The 26,379-nt window shown below is 44.0% G+C and overlaps 1 long non-coding RNA gene across 1 annotated transcript; it reads left to right on the top strand.

Annotated features, from left to right (window-relative positions):
- Window positions 1-1,164: 1,164 nt before the first annotated feature.
- LOC104652455 (uncharacterized) lies at window positions 1,165-7,138 on the top strand. The gene is made up of 4 exons (XR_012516728.1): window positions 1,165-1,248; window positions 2,148-2,742; window positions 6,237-6,315; window positions 6,906-7,138. It is a non-coding gene; the product is annotated as an uncharacterized LOC104652455 (long non-coding RNA).
- The last annotated feature ends 19,241 nt before the right edge of the window (window positions 7,139-26,379 follow it).

Genomic DNA, 26,379 nt, shown 5'->3' with positions numbered 1-26,379 from the left:
TTTTCTTTTAAGTCACATCATCACATAGGTACCACTAGGACAAGATAAAAGCTCTCTTTAAAAAAAAAAAAAAAAAAAACGCTTTTAGATAGAAAAGTCCAAATCTTCAAAGATATACCTACTTCAATTTTGACTCAAAACTGATTATCTTTTTATGGCTTAATCAGGGACAGAAGAGGCATCCCTAAAAAGGATACAAAAGTACCCCCACCACCCCACCCAGAAAGTCAAAGTTTCCTCCAAGGATATCTAAGAAAGTAAAGAATCTCATTGATAACAAGGCAACAAAAGCTGAGGCAATTAAGACAAACTCTCCTGAGAGCTGGTGAGGTCATACAAAAAGACACTTCATGCTTCAGAATCCTGGGAGCTGGCTAACTGCCTGGTATAAGTCCAACAGCTTGGGCCCCAGGCTAGTGGAAACCAAAGAGCACATTTTCACTGATTACAAAGCCAAACTCTTATGACTTAAAAGACGATGAAGGAGAGTCTTATGCAGGGCAGGTGAGCCTCAATCTTGGGGATCAACCTGAGAGAGTTCTTGGATTCATCCAGGAAAGGATTCAAGGGTGAGCCAGTGGTGAGAGAAAGTAACATTTATTGAGCCAGTACTGCTCCTTGCAGAGCAGGGCTACCCATAAGCAGTGCACCCAGAGTCAGCAACACATAAGCTGTTGGCAGCTGTATTTATACCCACTTTTAATTATATGCTAATTAAGAGATGGATTATTCAGAACATTCTGGAAAAGGGGCAGAGAGCTTCCAGAATCACATATGGTAACTTCCAGGCCATTATTATGACCAGTTGCCATGGCATGTGTAAACTTTCATGGCACCATGGGAATGTCTTTATGCTAATGAGTAGTAAGGGCAACTAGAGGTCACTTTCATGGCCATCTGCTTATTTTGGCTGGCTTCTTCACTGCATTCTGTTTCAGCCACATCCTTTCAACGAAATCAGCGGGGTCATGACCAGAAAACAAGTCCTGCCAGCCTCCTACCTCAAATCCAATTATAATTTTCCTCATGACAACCCACACAAAAGACAAAGATAAGAAAAAGGACTCCTGGGAAGCTCTGGATCAATTACCAGTCAGAAGCACATTCACAAGATCCACAATTCAAAGAACCAATTTTTACAATTTTTTTTCCTGTCAATTGAATTTGGGAAGGAAGGAACAAGCAAAAATTGTTATCTTCTTCTTTCGACAGCACACTACGGACAGAAATCCAGGAGCGCTGACCTTGGTAAGATTTCCTACCTTCTTCCCTCATTCATTAGGCCCCTCAGGATCCCATCTGCAGGCTCCAGAGGGAGTCAGGGGTGCCCAGCCTGTTAGGACGGGATGAGAACTGCTGGGACAGAAAAATACTACTTCACACTTTTAGGGTCCCAGGTGGGTCCTAGAATTAAATTGACATAAAATAGATGAACAGGAGAAAAGCACAGTGCAAGTTTTACATGGCATAGGAGCCTCATAAAGAAATAAAGACCCAAAGAAGCTGTCAGAGTCAGTTAATTCTGTACCGGTTTTAACAAAGAACAGTAAACTGTAAACATGGGCTAGGGTGGTTAACTGGATAGAGAAGTAGCCAGCGTGATAAGAGTTAGTTGAGCAGGCTTGTTTGTACAGAAATCGTTCCACTTAAACCTTCTTGTCCTTGATGATAAGAACCTTGCCTGTTTTCTACTGTAGAGAAGAAGACATCTTTCACTGGAGAATTTCATCTTCTGCTTTTAAAGAAATAAAGTTCAGACTGATCTCCTTGCACCTGCTGCTCTTCAAGTGAAGTGCCTTTAACTGAAATAGTCAACCTACCAAAATAGAATGTTTTAGCCCCTTCGGGAATGTTGGTTCTTGTTTATTTTCATACATTACTTTTATAATTATAAAAGCTTGTTTTATAATTGTATAAAAGGAGACCTGGGAACACCAGCCTTCTGCCCTCCACATGCAGGAACTGCAGAACTGGAATGCTTTGCTGCCAGCTGGACCTTTGACCCAAACTCCAGTGTGACTCTCTCCAATGCTCACTCAACTGGAATGCATCCATGAGGGTCACTTTCTGTCCAGATCGTGGAGTCTGCATGAAAAGAATCAATACAATCCTATTTTTCTCACTTCTCTCTCTCTCTCAATTCTTAGGTTAAAGAAAAACATAGCAGACCTGGATGGTGCCCAGCTCAGATCCCCTCTGAAGCCTTTTACCAGCTCTGTGCATCCAGCCCAGCCCCTGTATGCCTTGCTGCTAAAGGTTTGCCTCCAAGCACTGGGGCCTTCCCTGGAGAGCTGGAACAACTTGGCAACTCATTCCCAGCCCTTCCCATCCCCCCTTAACTCACCGCCAGTGACTGACCAATGTGGAAATACAAAGGCCCAGCACCTGTGCCTTGGACAGGACAAACCCTGAGATATCTCTGCTTCAACACACCACTCAAGACCAGGATGAGGCTGGGGTGTCACCCAAGATAGCACACTGCTTGGGTCTCTTCTCCTCCCCTATTTTCTCCCCCACCCCTGGTCACCACTGCCACACTGGTACATCTCAGGAGCACTTCCTCAACAAACCCCTTGCACTGAATCCATGGCTCAGGCTCTGCTTCTGGGAGAATAAGACCTGCTGGGGAAAACAGTAATGATGAATACAGTCGTGAACCAGACAAAGCAACCTTTGACTTCATGAAGCCAATGGGGAAGAATAACTCATTTTATTGATTGGATGCCTGGCACAGAAGGAGGGGTGAGTACCTACATTCATAGGTGAATTGTCAGCCAAGGTGGGGGAGTTGCTTCAGCAATCCTCTTTGGTGCTCATTCTAAGAGCACTGCTGTGCTGCCTCAGACACAGAGCCTAAGGAAAATGTGTCCACATTTAATGGCAGGTGGACAGCCAACCTTTCCCTTTGTCCCAAGTCTTCTAAGAACAAGCATGCAGAGCCTGCTCCAAGCTGGACAAAAGTCCAATTCCCTCTGTCTTCCTCTCAGAAGGTAGTCTCCCGAGACTCTGCCTTGAATAAGTAGAATTTGTCTGATGTGTTTTTGTTAGTGGGGGTTTTATGTGCTTTCTTTTTAATCTTCCCTAGGAAAAAATAACTGATCATTGGCAAAAAGCTGAGGATGACAACCTGAGGGGATGAAAGGCTGTCTTTTCGCCCCCTTCTGAGCTTTTCTGCTGGCTCCCAGCTGGGAGAAACCAGCACGATGAAAGATAAAGAATACTGGAAAAGAGAGAGAGTGGGCAGAGCCACGACCTCATCCTCCCAGTGGTTACTCTTGAGTCTGATTTGACAAGATGTCTTCTCAACCAGGTGACCCCCTGGGAACACATCAGTATGTCACCCCACGACCTCACTGAGTCCTCACAACAAATCCAGGGTGTAGATTGTTTTTCCTGTTTAGAGATTACAAATTGAAATGCAGGAAGATTAAAGAACTTGCCTGAGGTTGCTTCGGTAATAAAATAACCTGGATTAGAACCCAGACCTTCCCAGCTCAATAACTGAGTCCTTTGTTACTGATTACACCTATCTCATGGGCATAATGCCATCTACAATCTCTCTCTGTTCCACTGTTTAAGATAAATCCTATGAGGGTTAACTGAGATCATGCATGTTCAGCGCTTAGCCTGAAGTCTGTTGTGAGATAAGCACTCTATAAATGCTACCTAGTGTTGTCATTGCTGTTGATGGTGTTGTTGCCATTTTTGTTACTGTTTCTGCTGCTGCTGATACTGCTGTTGCTGTTTTTGCTGTTGTTGCTGCAGGTTATGTTGCTGCTGATGTTTTTGCTGTTGTTGATGACAATGTTTTTGCTAGTGTTCTTACTATCTTTGATGCTGCCGTTATTGCCATTTTGTGGCAGTTGTTGCTGCTGATGTGCTGCTACTGTTGCTGTGATGATGCTGTTGACATTGTCACTGTGGATGTTGTGATGATGCTGTTGACATTGTCACTGTGGATGTTGTGATGATGCTGTTGACAGTGTTACTGTGGATGCTGTGATGATGTTACGGCGCATGTTTTGTTGATGCTATTGACATTATTACTGTGGGTGTTGTGACGGTGCTGCTGACATTGTTACTATGAACGTTGTGATGATGCTGTCGACGCTGTTACTGTGGGTGTTGTCATGATGCTATTGACACTGTTACTATGGATGTTGTGATGACATTAACATTGTTACTGTGGGTATTGTGATGATGCTGTTGACACTTACTGTGGGTGTTGTGATGATGTTGTTGATGTTTCTCTGATACTGTTATGTTGTTGGTGATGTTACTGTGGAATAGTGATGCTCCAGACATTGTTTCTGTACATGATGTCTTGATGCTGTTGCTACTATTACTGTGGGTGTTGTGATGATGCTGTTCATGCTTCACTGTGGATATTGTTGCATTGTTACTGTCAATGTTCTGGCTGATGTGGTTGGCAGGGCTGTTGTTGCTATTTTATTCCTGTTGCTGAGATGTTATTGTATTATTGTTGTTGCTGCTGTTGTTACTGCTGCTGTGCTGCTATTACTGATGTGATAATGTTGTAGATGTTATTAATGTTGATGTTGTTGCTGATGATGTTGGTGTTAATATACCCATCCAGATTCACTGCTTTTGTTACACACTTCCAAACCAAATTTAATTTAGGCATAACTTACTAGTCATACAAAGATATACTTACAGCCTGCCCCTCATGTTTCCACAGAGGCTGAGAATTTCCATTCCACTCTCTGGGAGAGATTTTGAAAGTCATCTATAGACTTTCTTTGCCTCCTCGCTTAATGGGGCATTCTTCTCTCAGACATCCCTTTCAGAAACATAAGCTGGCCAATGGTACATGTGACAGGGAGAGTGAGTCTACCTCTATCGAGGTATAAAGTAAGAGGAGACTCATGTGGCTACCCACCTCAGGTACCTGGGTCAATTCAGCCTTTTAGCATGATATTTTCATCCCCATCTGTCTCGCTCCTGTGTCTAATTGGTTCAAAACTGGGAGATGAAGAAAGAGGTGCCATATTTACCTCTAAGACACCAACGAAGTCTTCATGATACACTTCAGTTCACTTTTTACCTCCCCAAAGAATCCTTTCCTTATTTCTACAACCCAGAATGGTCTCACTCGCCTATGAATTTTTATAGCAGTTTGCTATTTACTCACATACCAGTAAATATTGTGAAATATGGGAACCTGGCTAGACTGTGAGCTCCTTCAGACTAAGAACATATCTTAAACATTCTCTCACTTAATGTGGTTCTAGACACATAGTAGGTGCCCAGTAAATGCTTGTAAAGTGAAATACATTGGAAGCTTCCTACTTAGGAATGGTTCATGTGGCTGAGTCTTTATGCCATCCTATATTTTTGAATGGAAAATATTAATTGGAAATCTGTGATCCAGAACTTATATATGATGAATGAATGCCCTTGATGGTATGGAAATGGGAAGAACTGATTAAGTTCTTTAGTTTTTAAGACCCGTCAGTTGATATTAACATCTTCTTATTACATGTAATTCAATAAAAGTGTAAGTCATTACCTGTAGAGGCATTGGGATGGATGCCAGGCTTCCAAAATTGAGCATAAAATCCAAGGGGTTTCAAAGTAGGCCATTCTCCAATGCTCCTTTCACAAAAGAGATCGTGCCAGTAACCTTGAGGAGTCATGAGCCTGGGGAGGAGCCTGTGAACCTTTCCACAGAATCGAGTGTGTGGCTTTGTACGGTGCTTACCCCCATCTCTCTAGGATAGCTATTTCTTTATTATTGTATATATTTAAGGTGTACAGCATGATATTCTGATACACATGGTGAAATGATAGCTACAGTCAAGAAAGTTAACATATCAACCCCCTCACATAGTTATGGGGTGTGTGTGTGTGTGTGTGTGTGTGTGTGTGTGTGTGTGAATAACACATAAAATTCAGTCTTTTAGCAAATGTTCAGCATACAATACAGTACCATGAAATGTAGTCCTCCTGCTATGCACTAGGTTGGATTTATTCATGTCACATGACTGCAAGTTTGCACTCTTTGATCTATAACCTCTAGGACTTTTCAGTTCCTGAACTGGCCAGCAAATTCCAGCTGACTGAGGTTACCAGGCAGCTGACTACCTCATAAGGTAAATTATTGTTTTAGAAGCACTTTAGGCTTTTTGTAGGACTGGTTTCACTTCTTACTCATCTGGTGAATAAGGCTTCATCAATTTGCAAGTAAATATTGTGTTAATAATATCATCTAATAGGCGCTGAGAACTTGGTGTGAACCACAGTCACCTAGCAGACTACCTACCATGCTGAGCATCCATCCCAATGCCCCTACAGGTAATGACTTATACTTTTATTGATTGATTCTCTCAATCCTCATGTCCTGAGAGTAAAGACCGGTGCATCTCTCGCCTTCAGCACTCATGGGCACTAATGCATTTAATTCTCACAATAACCGTCTGAGGGAGACACTGTTAATATCCTCCCAACTTTGCGGAAAGGCCTGGAGCACAGAGGAGTTCGGTTATGTGCCCAAGGCCGGGAGCCATTAAGGGAATGGGGACCCAGATCAGCTATCTCTGGAGGCTCCACGAGTGACAAGAAAATGGAATCCCAGGTTCACTGAGGCATGAAAAGACTTCCCTTGTATTGCTCAGGGTGCGCCAGGGAAACAGAACCAATAGAATGTGTGTGTACGGTCCTCCCTTGGTTACAGGAGATTGGCTCCAGGACCCCGCACCGATACAATAAAATGGTGTGGTATTTGCATGTAACCCATAGCATGTCCTCCTATGTACTTTAAGTCAGGGGTCCCCAGTCCCCGGGCCACAAACCCACCCTACCCATGGCCTGTTAGGAACCAGCCCATGCAGCAGGTGAGTGAGGTGAGTGGTGGGTGAGTGAGCAAAGCTTCATCTGATTTACAGTTGCTCCCCATCGCTGACTCACATCACCATCTGAGCTTCATCTCCTGTCAGATCAGTGGCAGCATTAGATTCTCATAGGAGCACAAACCCTATTGTGAACTGCACATGCGAGGGACCTGGCTGCACACCCTTTAGAGAATCTAATGCCTGATGAACTGTCCCTGTCTACCATCACCTCCAAATTGGACCATCTAGTTGCAGGAAAACAAGCTTGGAGCTCCCACTGATTCTAAATTATGGTGAGTTGCATAATTATTTCATTACATATTACAACTTAATAATAATAGAAGTAAAGTGCATAATAAATATAATGAATGTGTTTGAATCATCCTGAAATCACCCTGCTGCCAGTCCATGGAAAAATTCTCTTTCATGCGACCGGTCCCTGATGACAAAAGGCCTGGGGACCACTACTTTAAGTCATCTCTACTTTACCTATAATACATAATACAACTGAAATGCCCTCTAAGTAGTTGTTACGTACATTGTTTGGGGAATCATGGCAAGGAAAACACCTGCATGCAACTTTCATGGGTCTAACTAAATATTCCACCTGCAATTGGTTGAATCCACAGATGAGAACTGTGGATACAGAGGGCCGCTGGTATGTTGATAGAGATTTACTTTAAGGAGGCTGGGAAGTCCAAACTCCACAGGGCAGACGGCCAGGCTGGAGACCCAGAGGGGAGCTGAGGCTGCAGCTCCAGCCTAAAGGCCATCTGTGAACAGAACTCCCCTTGCTCAGGGGAGGTCAGTTTTTTCTGCTGTTCAGGCCTTCAGCTGATTGGACGAGGCCCACACGCATTGTGGAGGGCAACCTGCTCTACTCAAATGCACTAACTTAGATGTTAATCTCATCCAAAAACACCCTTGCAGAAGCATCCAGAATCATGTTTGACCATAACTCTGGGCACTCTTGTCCAGCCAAGTTGACTCATAAAATTAACCAGCACACCCAATATCACACAGATATAAGAGACCCAGGCCCTCGAAATGTGACTGAACCCGCATGTTCTTACACGTGGGACCGGGAGCCTCTGTTTTCATCAGCTCTGCAACCCACCCTGTCTGCCAGCAAGCAGGGGTCAGTTGTGTCCTTCCTTCTAGAGCTGACTGTCCTTGTTCTCTCCCCAGTGGCTACTTAAGTGAGGCCACTGCTGCCTCTGCACTGACCATCTAGCAGAGAGAGCTTAGCTGCTCTCTGCTTTAAGACTTCATCAAGCACAGCCTTCAGGATGCCCAAGGTGAAGAGCATGGATCGAATCTGTTTCCTGGGCTGCTTGTCTTGGGAGGGAAGCCAAGCGTGCAAGCTGTGCAGGGATGGGACCAGAGATGGCCAGCACTAGCAGGCAGCGTGGTGGACTCTAACCCCGGAGTCTCCCTCCATACTCTACCCTGAAATCAGGAAGCGGCTCTGACTCTCCACTGCAGAGAAGAGGAATAAAGGAACCAAACCTTGTTCACTCATTCATTCAGCAGATCTTCCCACCATGTGCCCGCATTCCAGATGCTAGAACATGTCACTGACAAAACAGACAGAAATCGTTTCTCATGGAGCTGTCCTTGCGGTGGAGGGACACAGACAACAACTCAGGAAAGAAGCAAATGACAGTACGTGACAAGCTGACGAGTGCCAAGGAGAGAAATCAATGAGGGAAAGGGACCGGGGTGCGGGAGGAGGCGGGGTTGCAATTTTCAACAGGGCAACTAGTGAAGGTCTTGCTGAGATGGTAACATTTGAATAAAGACTTCAAAGCCACATGGGGCCGAGCAAGGTGGCTCATGCCTGTAATCCCAGCACTTAGGGAGGCCGAGGTGGGCAGAACACAAGGTCGAGAGATCGAGACCATCCTGGACAACATGGTGAAACTACATCTCTACTAAAAATGCAAAAATTTGCTGGGCATGGTGGCACATGCCTGTGGTCTCAGCTACTCTGGAGGCTGAGGCAGGAGAATCGCTTGAACCTAGGAGGCGGAGGTTGTAGTGAGCCAAGATTGCACCACTGCACTCTAGCCTGGTGACAGAGCAAGATTCTGTCTCAAACTAAAAAATAAATAAATAAATAAATAAATAAGCCGCATTGGTGTTGGAGGAGGAGCATTCCAGAGAGAGAAAGCAAACACAAAGGCCTGGAGGCAGCCGTGCTCCTGGGTGCTCAAGGAACAGCAACGGTGGAAGTGGCTGGAGCAGAGCCAGTGGGGATGGGATGGGAAAAGAGGTCAGGCAAGGAATGGGTCCAGTTGGGAGGAACCTGGCTTCTTCTCTGCCTGGGATGAAAGCTTAAAAGGCTTTGAGCAGAGGAAGGACATGCTCTGGAAGTCCATGTTCCAAGGACTGGAGAGATGGAGATGCTTGCCTCACATCCTGCAGCCAGTGAGGGGCAGAAGAGCAAGCCGGTGCGTCTAGCTGTGAAGAAAAGCTTGTTTTCCTGCACCACCCCTGTACCTGCCAGAGCTTGTTGGCTGGAGTCCACACTGCTGCTAAGAGAGCTGACTGCCACAACAATGTGAAAAATAAATCAGGGCATGGGGAAAAGAGGGGTGGCTGTGTGCTAATTCAGGAAAGGGGACAAGTCCCAAAAGGCCTATTGGAGGAGGTGATATTTGAGCTGAAACCCAAATGGTAGAAATCAGCCAAGGAAATACACAGAGAGCGGGGTGTTCAGAAATAGGTGGTGCAAAGGTCCTGAGGCAGGACCCCGCTCAGAGTCCCAGGAGAGCAGAGAGAAGACAAATGTGGCAGAATTGCCATGCACAAGGGGGAGATGAGGTCACAGAGGGAGCCAGGAGGCAGATGCTTCACGGCCTCATAGGAATTTGGATTTTATTCCATTTTTTTTTTTTTTTTTTTGAGACGGAGTTTCACTCTTGTTACCCAGGCTGGGGTGCAATGGCACATCTCGGCTCACTGCAACCTCCGCCTCCTCGGTTCAGGCAATTCTCCTACCTCAGCCTCCTGAGTAGCTGGGATTACAGGCACATGCCACCATGCCCAGCTAATTTTTTGCATTTTTAGTAGAGACGGGGTTTCACCATATGGACCAGGATGGTCTCGATCCCTCGACCTCGTGATCCACCCGCCTCGGCCTCCCAAAGTGCTGGGATTACAGGCTTGAGCCACCGCGCCCGGCCGGATTTTATTCTTAAGAATGATGAGAAGGCACTCAAAGATTTAAAGCAGGGAGTGATTTACATTTTCTATTTTATTTCATTTTATTATTATTTTTTGAGATGGAGTCTGGCATTGTCACCCAGGCTGCAGCACAGTGGCGCGATCTTGGCTCACTGCAACCTCCGCCTCCTGGGTTCAAGCAGTTCTCACAGGGTTAATGTGACCTGTGAGGATTTTTCATCAGAGGATTGTGATGAGCGCAAACAAACTTCCTGTGGCCTTGTTAGGGGAAAATAATAAGCTCCTGCTAATGTATAGAATTAACATGTTTGGGCTTCCTGTTCAGAAACCTCAAGCGTCTCACTTCCACGTAGTCCGCAGAGAATTCTTTTTTAGATGCAGTTGCATTGAGTGAAGGAGGCTTTGTGGCCTCTAATATCCCCACTGCTGGAAGAGCTCTACTATCCTGGGTTTTCCTCTGCAGTTCACGGTGGTCTGGCACTTAGCATAGCATCTGAAGAAAAAAAAAAAAAAAAAGGCTAGATTTCTATTTGAATGAACAAAAGAAATGGTTAGTGGCCATAACACAAGGGTTTTCTCTCATGTCTATTTTCTAGGGAAAAACAGGAGAATTTTAAAAAAATGTGTCTCTCTTTTTGGGCTGGGCATGGTGGCTCATGCCTGTAATCCCAGCACTTTGGGAGGCTGAGGCGGGCAGATCATGAGGTTGAGAGATGGAGACCATCCTGACCAACAAGGTGAAAACCCGTCTGTACTAAAAATACAAAATACAAAAATTAGCTGGGCGTGGTGGCCTCATCTAAACGTCATTGCCTCCCAAAGCCCCACCTCAAAATACCATCGCATTAGGGGCTAGGGTTTTAACATATACATTTTTGGGGAGGGGAACACAGTCATTCAATCCAGAGCAGAAATCATAAGGTGGGAAAATTTCCAAATACAGTCAGACTATTCCAAAAGCAAGATGGCTCCAAAGATGGCCACACCCACTACAGCCTTTCTCTTCTACATCTGTCTCCCACACAGGGCCTGGCACACAGCAGGGGCTCAGTAAGTGACAGCACCTACTTTCGCTAGCTGTGCTTCCCTGTTTAGCCTCTGCCCGTCTCTACCTACAGCTCTGTCTACTTGGATTCCTGTACTTGGAATTTTTTCCCATGGACCCTTTCACTACAACCAGCACTTTAGAAGAAAAAACAATGGAATACATCATGCAAAGTTCACCAAATCCAGCTTTAGCACCAATTTTAAACACAGATGTATGCAAATATTCAATGCAAATATATTTCTAAGATATGATTCTCTAAAAATGTGGGTATTGACACTCTTATCACAACCTAGTGTCCTTCACCCAAGAGATGTTTAAAGAGCTTATTTGTATTACTTGATTTCCACTTAATTAATGTGCTTATTGATGCCTTTTTTTGGAAGAAATATATTTAATAATTTAGAAACAATAAGGCAAAATATTTTTACATAAAAGTTTTAAAACATTTGCATGACAAAAAACATGCAAATTAAAATGACAAACACTACACTGCAGAAATATTTTTAATTTAAATCACAACACATTAAAAAAGAGTTATTATCCCTAACATATAAATCTCTGTAGCATTTCCTAAAACCATAGGAGAAAGAAAAGCCCTAGAGAAAAATAAACTAAGAAGTAAATAGACAATTCACAGAAAACGAAAAAGCATCTTAATTGCATGAGAAGATGATAACCTTGTCACTGAGAAAGGTAAATTAAAACCAGCTTAAGACTGTCAACAAACACATAGCAATAAGGATCAGATTTGTCTTTCCACTTGGAAAACATTTCTAAATGGACAAAAGGAGCAAAACAATAGTTTTCAAGATGTTGGATGTTAGACAACAAAGGCAAGTGACCCTAAAAGGCAGGAGAGAAATGAGGTGAGCCTAGAGTTGCCCTACTTTCTGCCTTGAGAGACTTTCCAGGCACTGCTGCAGGGACGGGAACCCAGGCAGAGCCCAGGAGATTTCAAGAGATTGCAGGCAGAGTTTTGGAGAGAGGAGAATCAGAAATCTACAGGGGGCTATCCTCAACCATTCAGCAGAGTGACATCAGTACATGTGCGTGAGAAAATGACTTGCGGCTGGGGAAAGAATCACCCAAAAGAATTCCAGGGAGCAGTAATCAGTGCTCATAGCAGAATGGAAATAGTTTCCCACCAGCCAGACTTGAAGAACTTGTAAGTCAGGGGTCATTTGGTAGAGGACTCAGAAAGATCTTGTCTCAACAGTGGGGAATCATTAGCCATAGACTAAACATCTTCACAAATCATAAAAGCTAAACACAAAAGGATCAAAGTATTTCCACATGCTTAACTGCATACCCGAACAAAGCCCAAGAATAGTTACAAGAATACCAAAATACTCAGCACCCAAGAAGCTAAAATGATTGGCATTCAATCAGGGAATACCAGGCACGTAAAGAAGCAGGAAATATGGTGCAAAATAAATAAGAAAATAAATCAATTCAACTCAGTCCAGAATTGACACTATTGAAATTTGTTGGTGTCACTAACACATTTACTAGAGAGAAATTTCTGGCACTAAATCCTGTATTTAGAAAAGAAGTCTCAAGTCTATGACTTCAGATCCCTCTTCAAGAAAAAAGAGGAGAGCACCTTAAACCTAAATTAAGGCAAATAAAAGAAATAACAACGAGCAGAAAGTGGTGAAATACAAAACAGAAACACAATAAAGAGAATCAATGAAGCTAGAAGTTGATTCTTGGAAAATATCAGTAAAACATAAACCTCTAGCCAAACTGATCTGGAAAAAAATAGAAAAATAAAAGAAGGAAGGAAGGCAGGGAGGGAGGGAGGAAGGACACAGAATACCAATGTCAGGAATGAAGAAGTGGCATCACTATAGATTCCACAGAAATTAAAAGAATAATAAAATATTATGAACAGCTTTATGCCAATAAATTCAACCACTTAGATCAAATGAACAAATTCCTTGAAGTGCATACATTACCAACTGTTATGCAAGAAGAAACAGATATGATCCACTCAAAAAATTTAACTTTTAATTTAAAATCTTCCAATAAAGAAAATGCCAGGCACCAAAGTTCACAGGTGAATTTGAACAAATATTTAATGAAGAAATAATACCAATTCTTCTCACACTCTTCCATAAAAATTAAGTGAGAATATACTTTCCAACTCATTTTATGAGGCCAGAGATAGCCTGATTCCAAAACCAAAGACATTCCAAGAAGAGAAAACCAAAGATCAATATTCCTCATGAACTTAGATGCAAAAGTTCTTAACAGAACTTGAGCAAATAGAAACCAACAATAGATTGCAAAAAAGAATAGTTTATCATGACCAAGTTGAGTCTATCTCAAGAGGGCAACGTTGATTTAATATTTTTTTTAAAATCAATGTTATTTATTCTATTAAATGATGAAAAAGTAAAATATATGTCCATTTCAATGGGGGAAAAGTGTTTTACAAAATCTAACATCAATTTCTGATTAAAACCATTGACAGAGTAGGAATAAAGGGAAACTCTTCCATACAATAAAGGTTCTCCATGAAAAACTCACCGTTACTATCACACTCAGTGGTGAGCAGCCAAATCAGAAACTACTGGGTTATATTTGCTCTCACCAACTCATTAAACATTGTCCTGGAAGTTTTAGCCAGTAAAGTAAGGCAAGAAAAAGAAATAAAAAGCATCCAAATTGGAAAGGAAAATGTAAAACTGTCTTTATTCAACAACACTACGGTTGTCTACATAGAAAACCTGATAGAATCCATAAAAATAGCCACTAAAGCTAGTCGGTGAGCTTAGAAAGCTTGAAGGATTCAACTAAAACAACAGAAATCAATTGGATTTCTATACTTTAGTAATGAAAAACAGAAATTGGAACTTTAAAAGGCAGTATGATTAATAATAATATTCCATTACTTAATATTTATGGATAAATTTGACAAAAGTACACTGAAACTATAAAACATTGCTGAGATAAAATTTTAAAGACTTAAATAAATGAAGAGCTATATTGTATTTGTGGATTGGAAGACAATATTTGTTAAGATGTAAATTCTCCCTAAGCTGATCTATAGATTCGACACAATCTGAATCAAAATCACAGCAGGATATTTTGGTCAAAATTGACGAGCAATTCTAAAATTTGCATGGAAATTTGCATGCAGTGGACCTATAATAGCCAAAACAACTTACTTTGCAAAAGAAAAAAAAATACGTATCTAACACAACCTGATTTAAGACTTACAAAGCTACAGTAATCAGGAAACGGTGCTATTGGTGTCAAAATAAACAAATAGATCAATTAAACAGAAAAGAGATATAGAAATACACCCACTCATAAGTATATGGCTGATTTTCAACCAAGGTGGAATTCAATTCAGTGGAAGAAATAGTCTTTTCAAAAATGATGCTGTATAATTGCACATGCAAAAGAAAAAAAAAGAGAAATGAACTTCGATCCATGGCTTGCACCACACACTACAAAAAAACACTTTAAAATGTGACCTTGAGTTGAGCAAATATTCTTTAGACACCAAAGCGAAATCCATAAAAGAAAAAGTTGACAAATTGGACTTAATCAAAATCAATACCTTCTGCTTTTCAAAAGATACTGTTGAAAGAATGAAAAGAAAAACTTCAGAATTAGAGAAAATATTCCCAAACCATATATTTGACAAAGACTTTGAATCTAGAATATATAATGAACTCTCAAAACTCAAAAATGATAAAATAAACAACCCAAAACATCTAACCAGACCCACCAAAGAAGACATGCGGTTGGCAGACAAAAACATGAAATCCAAATTAAAACCGCAATGAGAAATCACTACTGACTATTAGCGTAAGTACAATTTAACAGACTGACCACATTCAATATTTGTGAGAATGTGGAGGAACCAGAACTCTCTTACATGGCTAGTGGACTGGAAAATAGTGCAAGCACTGTGGAAAGCTGTTTGACAGATTTCTATAATGTTTAATATATGCCATCGTACGTTCTAGCCATTCCACACAGATATATGTCCAAGAGCAATGAAAGTTTATGTTCACACAAAGATATACACAAACGCTCACAGCAGCTTTATTTGCAATCGCCACAACCTGGGCCATCAACAGGTAAATGTGTAAACAATTTGTAATGGCCACAACTCAGATTTCCCTCAACAGGTAACTGTGTAAACAATTTATGGTACATCCATATTGCTCTGCAATTAAAATAATCAACCATTGATACATGCAACACATGGATGAAACTCAAAATAATTATGTTCAGTGAAAGAAGCCAGAGTGTGTGCTGTTTGGTTCCATTTATGTAAAACGCTTTAAAATGCAAACTAATCCACAGTGATAGAGCAGGTAAGCTGTTGCCTGGGCATGGGGAAGGGGGTGCCCTAGAGGGAGAAATTACCAAGGGCCACAAGTAAATTTTTGTGGAGGATGGAGATGTTTGCTGTCTTGATTGTGGTGAAGGTTTCACAGCTGTATCCATATGTCGGAGCACACCAAAGTGTACATCTTAAATATGTGCCATTTATTATATCTTAATTATACCTCACTACTGTTTTTTAACTGCCTTAATGTACAACGTCTAATCCATCAGATTGCCAGAATTCTAAAACGTGGACATCAGCTACTGCTGGCAAGCTTGTGGGGAGGCAGAGCTTCTTTTCACAGAAGCCCTTTAGGTTTTAGGCTCCCTCCCCCAACCAGGGTCTAAGCATTACCCATCATTGCACACTCATCCATGCTAATGAATTTTTAAATTTTAATTTTAGCTTTTCCAGCTGCCTCTGACCTTTTCAGACAGCAGAGTGTTAGTCTGACTATAGTGATAATGCTGCTCTGTAAGAATGCAGATGGTTAAGGGAGAAATCAGGGTATGCAAAAAAAAAAAAAAAAAAAAAAAAAAGAAGCAGCAATTTCATGTAGTTACTCATTTGCATTCATTCCACAACTATTTATTGACTGCCTGGTAGGTGCCAGGCTCTGTTCTAGGCACTGAGGACGTAGCAGAGAAGAAGCCCAAGGAAGTCCCGGTTCCCATGGAGCTGACAGCCCAGCGCTAGGCTGCAGACAATAAAAACCATCGAATCAACAGGGAGCACATCCAGTGGTGACAAACTGAGGAGGAGGGAAGCTCAGAGGGAGCTGTTATTTTAAAGAGTGGGGTCAGGCAGGTCTCCGTGAAAGATGGTGTTTGAGCAGAGACTTGAGAGTGAGTGCTGGAAAAAGATGATTTGGAAGGGCTGAAAACAAGCTTCTCTAAAAGCACACGGCTTCCTTTCCCTCTGGAAACATTTGGAATATGCAGGAAGGACTCCACATCCTCACGTCCCAGCCTCTCAACCTCTCCACCATGGCTTGAAGCGATATTTGTGATGCTGTGGGTGTGTTTGTCACTGTAGGCTCAGCGTCCCAGGCCTTGCAGTGCCTCACCAGTCTGGTGATTCTGAGCAGGACAGTTCACATCTCTGAGCCTTGTTTTCCTTTTCTGTAAAAATAGATCATTAGGAATTCACTCAATCATTCAACCAATATGGTTTGAGCAGTTATGTGGTGGGGCCTGTGTTAGGTACTGGGACAAAGCGGAGAACAGGAGTCCCTGCCCTCACTGAGTTTATGTCCAGAGCAACAGACAATGTGTGTGCCGCCCTCCCCAAATTGAATTCATATGTTGAAACCCTAATTTCGATGTGATGGTGTCAGGAGGTGGCCATTTCGGTAGGTGGTTAGATCGTGAGGTTTGGCCCTCATGAAGGATGAGGGCCCTTATAAGAAGCCAGAGAGCCAGCTAGCCCTTCCTGCCCTGTGAAGATAAGATGAGAGCCCGGCTGCCTGCAACATGAAAGACAGCCCTCACCAGTACCTGACCATACCGTCGCCTGATTACCGGTTTGCAGGCGGGTGTGGCTACTCACACCTGTAACCCCAGCACTCTGGGAGGCTGAGGTGAGAGGATCACTTGAGCCCAAGAGTTTGAGAACAGCCTGGGAAACATGGTGAAACCCACCTCTAGAAATCATTTTTAAGAAATTACCCAGGCATAGTGGCTCACACCTGTGGTCCCAGTGACTCAGGAAGCAGAGGCAGGAGGACCACCTGAGCCTGGGAGTTTGAGGCTGCAGTGAGTGGAGATGGTGCCACTGCACTCCAGCTTGGGCCACAGAGTGAGACCCTGTCTCAAAAGAAGAATCCTCACTTGCTAATGCCCACAGCTTTGATGGGGACCTCCTAAAAAAGCCAATAGGCCCATCCCTCTGGGGCCACCCACCACTCAATCTTGTCATCTGAAGAGGATGCAGGTTAATGAGTAGGCTGTCCAGGTTCTAAGCCTCGCTCTATAACCTACACACTGGAGAGTCTGTGCCCAATATTTGATGATCGTGCCTCAGTTTCCCTATCTATAAAATGGGGATGATCATAGTAGCCCTGACTTTGCAGAGCTGTTGTGAGGCATTCACATGAAGTGCTACTCACAGACCCTGGCAAGAGGGTCAGTTGTCAGGATTGGCTCCTCCCAGCCATCCTTGTCACGGGAGCTGTGGCGCGGTGTCGGGGCAGTGCGTCTGCAGCCGCGCTCGTGGGGACAACAGCAGCTCTCCCAAGCCCTTCCGTGGTTTTCCAGGGCCCACTGCCAGGCTCAGCAGCAGCAGTAACCAGCGATTTTCTCTTCCCTGCAACGTAAACAAGTCCTCCCACACGTCTCCCCTCCACCCATCCTGTTAAGTGAGGCGAGCAGAGCAGAATTCTGTATTTTCTTGACTTCTTATTATGCGAACAGAGAGGCTCCAAGCATTGCAGGGCTCAGTCCAAGGTAACTCAGCTCTGTTTTGGGACAAACTTGCAGATAAATGATCATTTTTCAGACATCCGCTCACTTAACCGAATCTCTGGAGTCCCAACCAGGTACTGCCAGAAGCTCTCCTGGTTCCCTGGCCTGGAACAAGATACAATCCTGGTCTAACCAAAGTCTCTCCCACCCCTACCCGCATTGTACCATCACCATCCACCCACAGCCGGCACGCTCCTCCCTTCTGAATGACACAGTGAAGATCAGGGTTAAAATCTCAGCCACTAACTTCCAAAATAAGCTCTTGAAATCTGTAAAAGACACAATTTTGAAGCCCAAAGCTTTCAATGGCAAGAGGGTTCAACGTGTTTCACACATCTAGGAGTTGGTGAGGGGTTCTTAGTATACAGATTATACCATAAATAACAAAATTGGCAAATATATATATATATATATATATATATAAAACCAATAACTGACAATTGACACAAGAACAGAAAACCAAATACCCCATGTTCTCACTCATAAATGGGTGGGTGTTGAACAATAAGAACACACAGACACAGGGAGGGGAACATCACACACTGGGGCCTGGGGGGTGGGGGACTAGGAGAGGGATAGGGGGTGGGGGGATTGGGGAGGGATAGCATTAGGAGAAATACCTAATGTAGATGACGGGGCAATGGATGCAGCAAACCACCACCATGGCACGTGTACACCTATGTAACAAACCTGCATGATCTGTACATGTATCCCAGAACTTAAAGGATAGTAAATAAATTAATTTGAAAAATACATTATGAATAAAAAACAGTTTTCTAGCCCAACCGGAAGTAAGGTGCCACAGGTACGAGGAAGAGAGGAGAATCAGGAAAGAGGCTAATGAGAGCATATTCCAGAAGTTCCACGTCAAACCCCTCCAGGCAGAACCACGGGGGTGGGGGATAATAGGGAATATTATAGAAAACCCAGGTAGGTAAGATGTCTGGGGAATCGGGTGTGAGGGGGCATTGCACGTGCTTCCCAAGTGCAGTTCCAGCCCCTGTGGGGTTGGCACCAGGGCTGCGAGGAACATCTGAGAAGGACACTGTCACAGCATCCACCACCCCTGCACTGCACATTTCCTGTGCCCAGAAAAGGATGCAGGCCTCCAGGGCCATCACAAGGAGACCCAAGTACAGGTGACAGTGTGGGTGTTCTGGTGACCATTGGTGAGGAAACCGATCACAGAATGTCAGACAGGCAAATTATGCACCTCCAGGTGCTCACTGGGTGGAACTGTGCACCAGACACCCCCTGCCACATGAAAACTGAAATCCATGGCAGAAGAGGGAGGGAGAAACCGTGCAGTCATCTGAATGTAAACTAAAATTAACTAGGAAATCACTGAATTTGACAGGGCTAACCTGGCCACAACTTAAGGCTTTTTGCAAAAGGAATGTTGGCTAGATACGGAACTCAAGTTGTTCTAGAAAAAGAGAAAATTCTGTTTTCAGAAACTCTGTCTGAAGTTGTCAAATAGTGGATCGACAGTAGAAGGAATTGATCTGTCCCTGCTTTCATAGAGTCATCTGAGACTTAAATTTATTTTCTCTGGAAATAACTTGATTATCCATCTCATGCTACCCTCCACACACGTGCACCCACACAAGAGGTGCAGTTCTGTGCAATTCTGTTTGGGTCCCTCCGTATTAATTTCAAGACAAGTGCAACGCAATCAGTGCAGGAGCCAGCGAGCCCAGAGTGACTCCGTGGGAAGCTCTTGGCGATTTGATCCACCCAGGTCCCCAAGAGGGAGGAGTAAACTCACATAATTCAAAAAGTGAAACAGCTTCAGGACAAATCACCAGAGTTCTTCGCATATCACATTGGATGTTCACATTGGAAACTCCAAAAATAGAATCACAGAGAACTAAACAGAAGACAGGGAATGAGGAGTTATGGATACTGTGGTGAAAACATGGAGTGACCACCGTTCGGTGCTCAGGATTGAGATCCACAGATCAAAACTCGGTTTCTCAACTTGTTCCTCCCAAGGACAGACAGGCTTGGGGAGGGTCCAGCCCTGCAGCCCCCAGGACTAGCCCTGCCCACCCTGGCTACCTTAGCTTCAGAGCCTCCTCACTCCCATCTCCCCGACCACACTAAAATCCCTACAGCACTGGCAGTGCACCTCAAGCCTGAGCTCATGCTGCTCCTTCTGCTTGCAACACCCTTCACTGGCACAGCCTGCTCAGCCCTCCAGGCTCAGGTGCAGTGTTTTAGTCTTTGTGTATTTTCCTGGGGCACTCCCAGAAAGGGGGGTTCCTTCCACAATGTTTCACAACACCTATAGATGGCTTTGTATGGGATCTGTGTCCCCATGTAGATAGTGAGCTCCTCTCCAGGAGACATTTACTCATTCATTCATTCATTCATTTATTGAACAAACATTTACTGAATATCTACTAGATGTCCATAAATAAATGGCACACAGAAATGGTTGAAAGAATAAACAAATAATGATTCTATTTTCAGGCCAGGGGAGTCAAGATGCTGTGTTGGGAAGAACACAGGCTTGTGATTCAGACAGATGAGTTAGAAACCTGACTCTGGAATTTGCTAAGCTGGAATTACTCATCTGAGTCCAGTTTACTCAGATATAAAATGATAATAGTAACAGGTAATGTTCACTTCTGGTATTATTAGACATTACTCAAAACAGAGTTATCAGAAGGAAGTACGAATCTGCAGAAGACATGGCACACAGGAGTTTCCTCTCCCTGTAAGAGAAGAGGCTGGACCGTCTCTGATTCCCTACTGACCACGTGGGAATTTGGCAGACATGAGTCGCCTACCCAAACCCTTTCTCCCCTGCTATCATACTAGAGTCCCAACTTAAAATCACCTTTTCTTATCATCCCTTGCAAGCTGGGGTGGTCATGGGACTCAGTTCTGTATAAAGATTTAGTATAAAGACCATACTACAAATAACAAAATTGGCAAAATTACATTATGAATAAAAACCCATTTCCTAGTTCAACAGGAGATAAGATGCTACAGTGATGAGGAAGAGAGGAGCATTGGGAGATGATCTGCAAGCAGATGTCACTAAGCGGGGCTTCTGGAAAAGCTCTTCAAAGGGAACTGACAGCTATTCAAGTTTGCTCTTTTGCTTTCTCCATCTGATGGCAGCAGCAGCAGCCTGTCTAGAGTGGCTGCTGCCACCACGCTGGCTGCAGAAGGGAGGTACAGCCAGGTCTGCAAACTACATGGAGCTGGTGGGAGCCAGGGACAAGTGGGAGCCCTGCCCCTTCTGGATTGGTGGGCAGGAGCTGCCCTGGTGCAGCCATGGCTGCCCAAATTGTGGCGGTGGAACCAGGCCTCCCACTCCATGGGAGGAGTCCTGCCCTGTGGGCACAGCTACAGCCTCCCAAACATACCTGTAGACTCAGGAGTCTGTGCACTCTTGGGGGTCTGGGAAGGCCCCCATGCCCTTGCAGGCTCGGAATTGTCTGCTCCCACTGCCTGGCTTCTCCCTGCTGTCAGTGCCTGCTCTGATCTCAGAGCAAAGTCAGGGCCAAGTTGCAGCTTGGCTGGTGCACACACACTTGGGGCAGTGTTGACACATCAGCCCCCCACAGGACTTTGGGCACCAACAAGCATAGGAGGGAAGCCAAAGGGGTGCTGAGGGTAGTTCATCATGACTTGCAGGTGCCCCTTGGCATCTACAGCCTGGGCACCATGAATGGCAGCAGGAGGCAGAGAGGTTCCTGGATGGAAGGGGGCAGATCCCCAGTGAGGCCCCACCTTCAGGAAGTGAGGATCTGAAGGCTGGGGTCCAGGTTGCCAGTCCCATGGACCAGAGTGGGAACTTGTGGTGCCTTTTCCAGGTCATTCACGGCCACCCATGGACCAATTGGCATGCACTTCCTCCCTTCTGATGCCCATAGAAGCCCCAGGCTCAACCAAAGCTGATTTTGGGATAACCAGCTGCAGAGAGGAGCTACCCACTCCAGGGCCCCCTCTGAGCTATTGTGTCCCTCAATAAAGCTCTTCTTCACCTTGCTCATCCTCCGCTTGTCTGCATACTTCATTCTTCTTGGATGTGGACAAAAACTCGGGACCTGTGGAATGGTGGGATTAAAGAGCTATAACACAAACAAGGCTGAAACACACCCCTTGCTCGCCATGTTGCAAATGAAGGGGAGTGAAGAGCTGTAGCCCTTCAGTGAGCCCAGACCTGGGAGCTCCCTGAGCCAAGGCTTTGACTTCCTCTTTGGAGCCCAATGGCTCCTGGAGTCTCCAAGCTTCCGTGTGCCACCACACTCCCTGGTGGTAGTCATGGAGGCTGCCTGTGGTGCACCTTGTCCAGCCACAGCCTCACAGAGAGCTGGCACCCATGCTGACACCTGGAGCTGCCCGCCCCACTGCAGTAGCTGGTGTGCCTTACTGTGCACAGTGGCTGGACCCCTCACTGGCTCACTCACACATCCATTGCCATTTCATGCCTGGCTTGCCCTTGGCAGACATGAGATCTAGGCTTGTAGCATGAGCTGAGCACAGCCTGCCAGGACAAGAGGGAAGAATGAACCCAGCAGGCCTAAGCGAAACTTGGGAAAAGGTGCCACCAGCCACAGAGGTTTCCAGCCAGAAAAGTGACACACCAAGATCCCTCAACACTTCCCTTCATCTGGAATGGGAAAAAAATGATGGAAGTTGCAGCAGCCACCTTGAAACCATGAGACAACCTTGAGGGTGGAAGCCATGCACCTAGGATGGCCAAGCAGAAAAGTGGCATAATGACATTGTGGAGCTCTTCTCCAGCCCACACTGCCCACTTCTGAGTTGTGTGTCACATGTGAGAAAGTTAAACTCATAACTTATTTAAATCACTACTATCTAAGTTTTTCTTCCACACGCAGTGGAATTCAATGTTTATCTGATGCAGAGAGTGTCTGCAGATCACTCAAATCTGCTCGATCATAGAAAAGTATAATAATTGCTGAGAGTTATTTTGTGGTTATTATTGTTATGTGAAATGGGTTTTAGATATTCCTAAGCCAGAAATATGATTACAAGGTAAAATATGAAAAATTATTTTCTCTATTTCAAACCTGTGATTTCAGATATCATTTTTGGTACTCTTATCTGATGACAAAGGAAATGGAGGTTCATTTACACAAATTTGGAAGCTGCCAGAAGGCACAAAGGAAAAAAAAATTTAAATTACCTGTAGACCCTTCAGGAATAAGCAGTGCTAACATTTGATCTATTTCCTTAAGTTGTTTTTATGTATTCATTTACTAAGAGTCCCTTCCTTCCTTCCTTCCTTCCTTCCTTCTTCCTTCTTCCTTCCTTCCTTCCCTGTTATTTTTATTTATATGTACTCATTTACTAAAGCAAGAATTCTTCCTTCCTTTCCCCCCTTCCTCCTTCCCTTCTTCCCTCTTTCCCTCCTTCTTTCCCTCCCTCCCTCCCTCCCTCCTTCCTTCCTTCCTTCCTTCTTTCACTAAATAGACGGTGATTGAAAGATTGAAGGCTGGATACTATTATTTAATCCTGTTTCTTTTTTTATTACCATTATTTACTAAAGCTTTCTGAGGTCATCAAATATTCATTAACATAACTTTGAAACTGAATAGCAACAATAAAACCAACCTACAATTTTTATATTATATTATATTGTTATAATGTCAATATAATTTAATCAATGATGCAACACAACTAACCATCATTGATTAGGCACTTAATCTGTACTGGGTACCTGGGTATGGGAGTTTTCTTTCTATTTTACTCCTCACAATAATTGTAAGATGAGAACTGTTTCACGTCCTCCTTTGACAGGCGAATACAATGAGTAGTAAAGAGGTTGAAGAACTTGTCCAGGGTCTCACAGGTAGTCTAAGCATCTATGCAGGGCTGTCCCCTGACAATGCCAACATGTGCATCTCCCATTCTGCTACACAGATTTTCTTCATAGTGACTAAAGCATTTACCCATTTTCTAGTTGTTGTGCTCAGCACTGGACATTTAGTCTTTCTGATCTTCATGATCAGCTTACTTGGCCAATAATACAGTCTCCCATTTTACAAATGAGAAAACTGAAGCTGTGAAAGGTCAAATCCTCAGGGAGTGACAGAACCCGGAATTAACCCAGAACTCTGATTCCAAATACCAAGGACTTTGAGATTTTTAATTAAAGTAATGCATGTCCAAAGCTTAAAGGCAAAGAACTGAGTGAATTTTAGGGCATAAAACAACAGACCCTGCTCATTCTTCCTTATCCCTTTATATAGACTTGTGTCCCTACTCAAATCTCATCTTGAATTCCCACATGTTGTGGGAGGTAATTGAATCATGGGGGCTGGTCTTTCCTGTGCTGTTCTTGTGATAGTGAATAAGTCTCATGAAATCTGATGGTTTTAAAAATGGGAGTTTCCCTACACAAACTCATTTTGCCTGCTGCCATCCATGTAAGATGTGACTTGCTCCTCCTTGCATTCTGCCATGATTGTGAAGCCTCCCTAGCCATGTGGAACTGTAAGTCTATCAAACCTGCTTCTGGTATAAATTGCCCAGTCTCAGGTGTGTCTTTATTAGTGGTGTGAAAATAGACTAACACAGTAAATTAGTACTGGGAGTGGGGTGCTCTGAAAAGATACCCAAAAATGTGGAAGCAACTTTGGAACTGGGTATCAGACAGATGTTGGAACAGTTTGGAGGGCTCAGAACAAGACAGGAAAATGTGGGAAAGTTTGGAACTCCCTAGAGACTTGTTGAATGGCTTTGACCAAAATGCTGATAATGATATGGGTAATGAAATCCAGGCTGAGGTGGTCTCAGATATAGATGAGGAACTTGTTGGGAACTGGAGCAAAGGTGACTCTTGTTATGCTTTAGCAAAGGTATCAGTGGCATTTTGCCCCTGCCTTAGAGATACGGGGAACTTTGAACTTAAAGAGATGACTTAGGGCATCTTATGGAATAAATTTCTAAGCAGCAAAGCAGTCCAGAGGTGCTGTTAAAGGCATCAGTATTAAAGGGGAAATGGAGCATAAAAGTATGAAAAATTCACAGCCTGGCAATGCGATAGAAAAGAAAATCCCATAGGAGAAATTCAAACCAGTTGCAGAAATTTGCATGAGGTACAAGAAGCCTGATGTTAAACCCCAAGGCAATGGTGAAAATGTCTCCAGGGCAGGTCAGAGGTCTTCACGGCAGCCCCTCCCATCACAGGTCCAGAGGCCTAGGAAGAAAAAGTGGTTTTATGGGCCTGGCCCATGGCCCCCATGCTGTGTGTAGCCTAGGGACTTGGTCCCTGTATTCCAGCCACTCCAGCCATAGCTGAAAGGGGCCAACATAGAGCCTGGGCTGTGGCTTCAGAGGGTGCAAGCTCCAAGCCTTGGCAGCTTCCACATGGTGTTGAGTCTGTGAGTGCACAGAAGTCAAGAATTGGGGTTTGGGAACCTCTGTCTGGATTTCAGAAGTTGTATGGAAATGGCTGGATGCCCAGGCAGAGGTGTGCTTCAGGGGTGAGGCCATCTTGGAGAACTTCTGCCAGGGCACTGTGGAAGGGAAAAGTGGGGTTAGAGCTCCCACACAGAGTCTCTACTGGGGCATTGCCTAGTGGAGCTGTGAGAAGAGGGCCACCGCCCTTCAGATCCCAGAATGGTAGATCCACTGACAGCTTGCACCTGGAAAAGCTGCAGGCACTCAATATTAGCCCATGAAAGCAGCCAGGAGGCAGGCTGTGCCCTTCAAAACCACGGAGGTGGAGTTGCCAAAGACTAGGGGAACCGACCTCTTGCATCAACATGACCTGGATGTGAGACATGGAGTCAAAGGATATCATTTTGGAGCTTTGAGATTTGATTTTACTGCCTTGCTGGATTTTGGATTTGCACTGGGGCCTGTATCCCCTTTCTCTTGGCCAATTTTTCCCATTTGGAATGGCTGTATTTACCCAATGCCTGTACCCGATTGTATCTAGAAAGTAACTAACTGGTTTTAATTTTACAGGCTCATAGGCAAAAGGGCCTTGCCTTGTTTCAGATGAGACTTGGGATTATGGACTTTTGAGTTAATGCTGAAATGAGTTAAGACTTTGGGGGACTGTTAGGAAGGCATGATTAATTTTGAAATGAGGACATGAGATTAGGGAGGGGCCAGGAGAATGATATGGCTTGGCTGTCCCCACCCAAATTTTATCTTGAATTCCCATGTGTTATGGGAGGTTCCTGGTGGGAGGTAATTGAATCATGGGGGTGAGTCTTTCCCGTATGGTTCTTGCAAAAGTGAGTAAGTCTCATGGGATCTGATGGTTTTAAAAACAGGAGTTTCCCTGAACGTGCTTTTTTTCTTTGCCTGCCACCATCCATGTAAGATGTGACTTACTCCTCCTTGCCTCGGCCATGATTGTGAGGCCTCCCCAGTCATGTGGACCTGTAAATCCATGAAACCTCTTACTTGTATAAATCATCCAGTCTTAGTTATGTCTTTATCAGTGGCGTGAAAACAGATTAATACACCCCTCAATTC

This window comes from Saimiri boliviensis, chromosome 3, assembly GCF_048565385.1.
Source record: "Saimiri boliviensis isolate mSaiBol1 chromosome 3, mSaiBol1.pri, whole genome shotgun sequence".
NCBI classification, from domain to species: domain Eukaryota; kingdom Metazoa; phylum Chordata; class Mammalia; order Primates; family Cebidae; genus Saimiri; species Saimiri boliviensis.
This window is presented reverse-complemented; position numbering and strand designations above follow the sequence as displayed.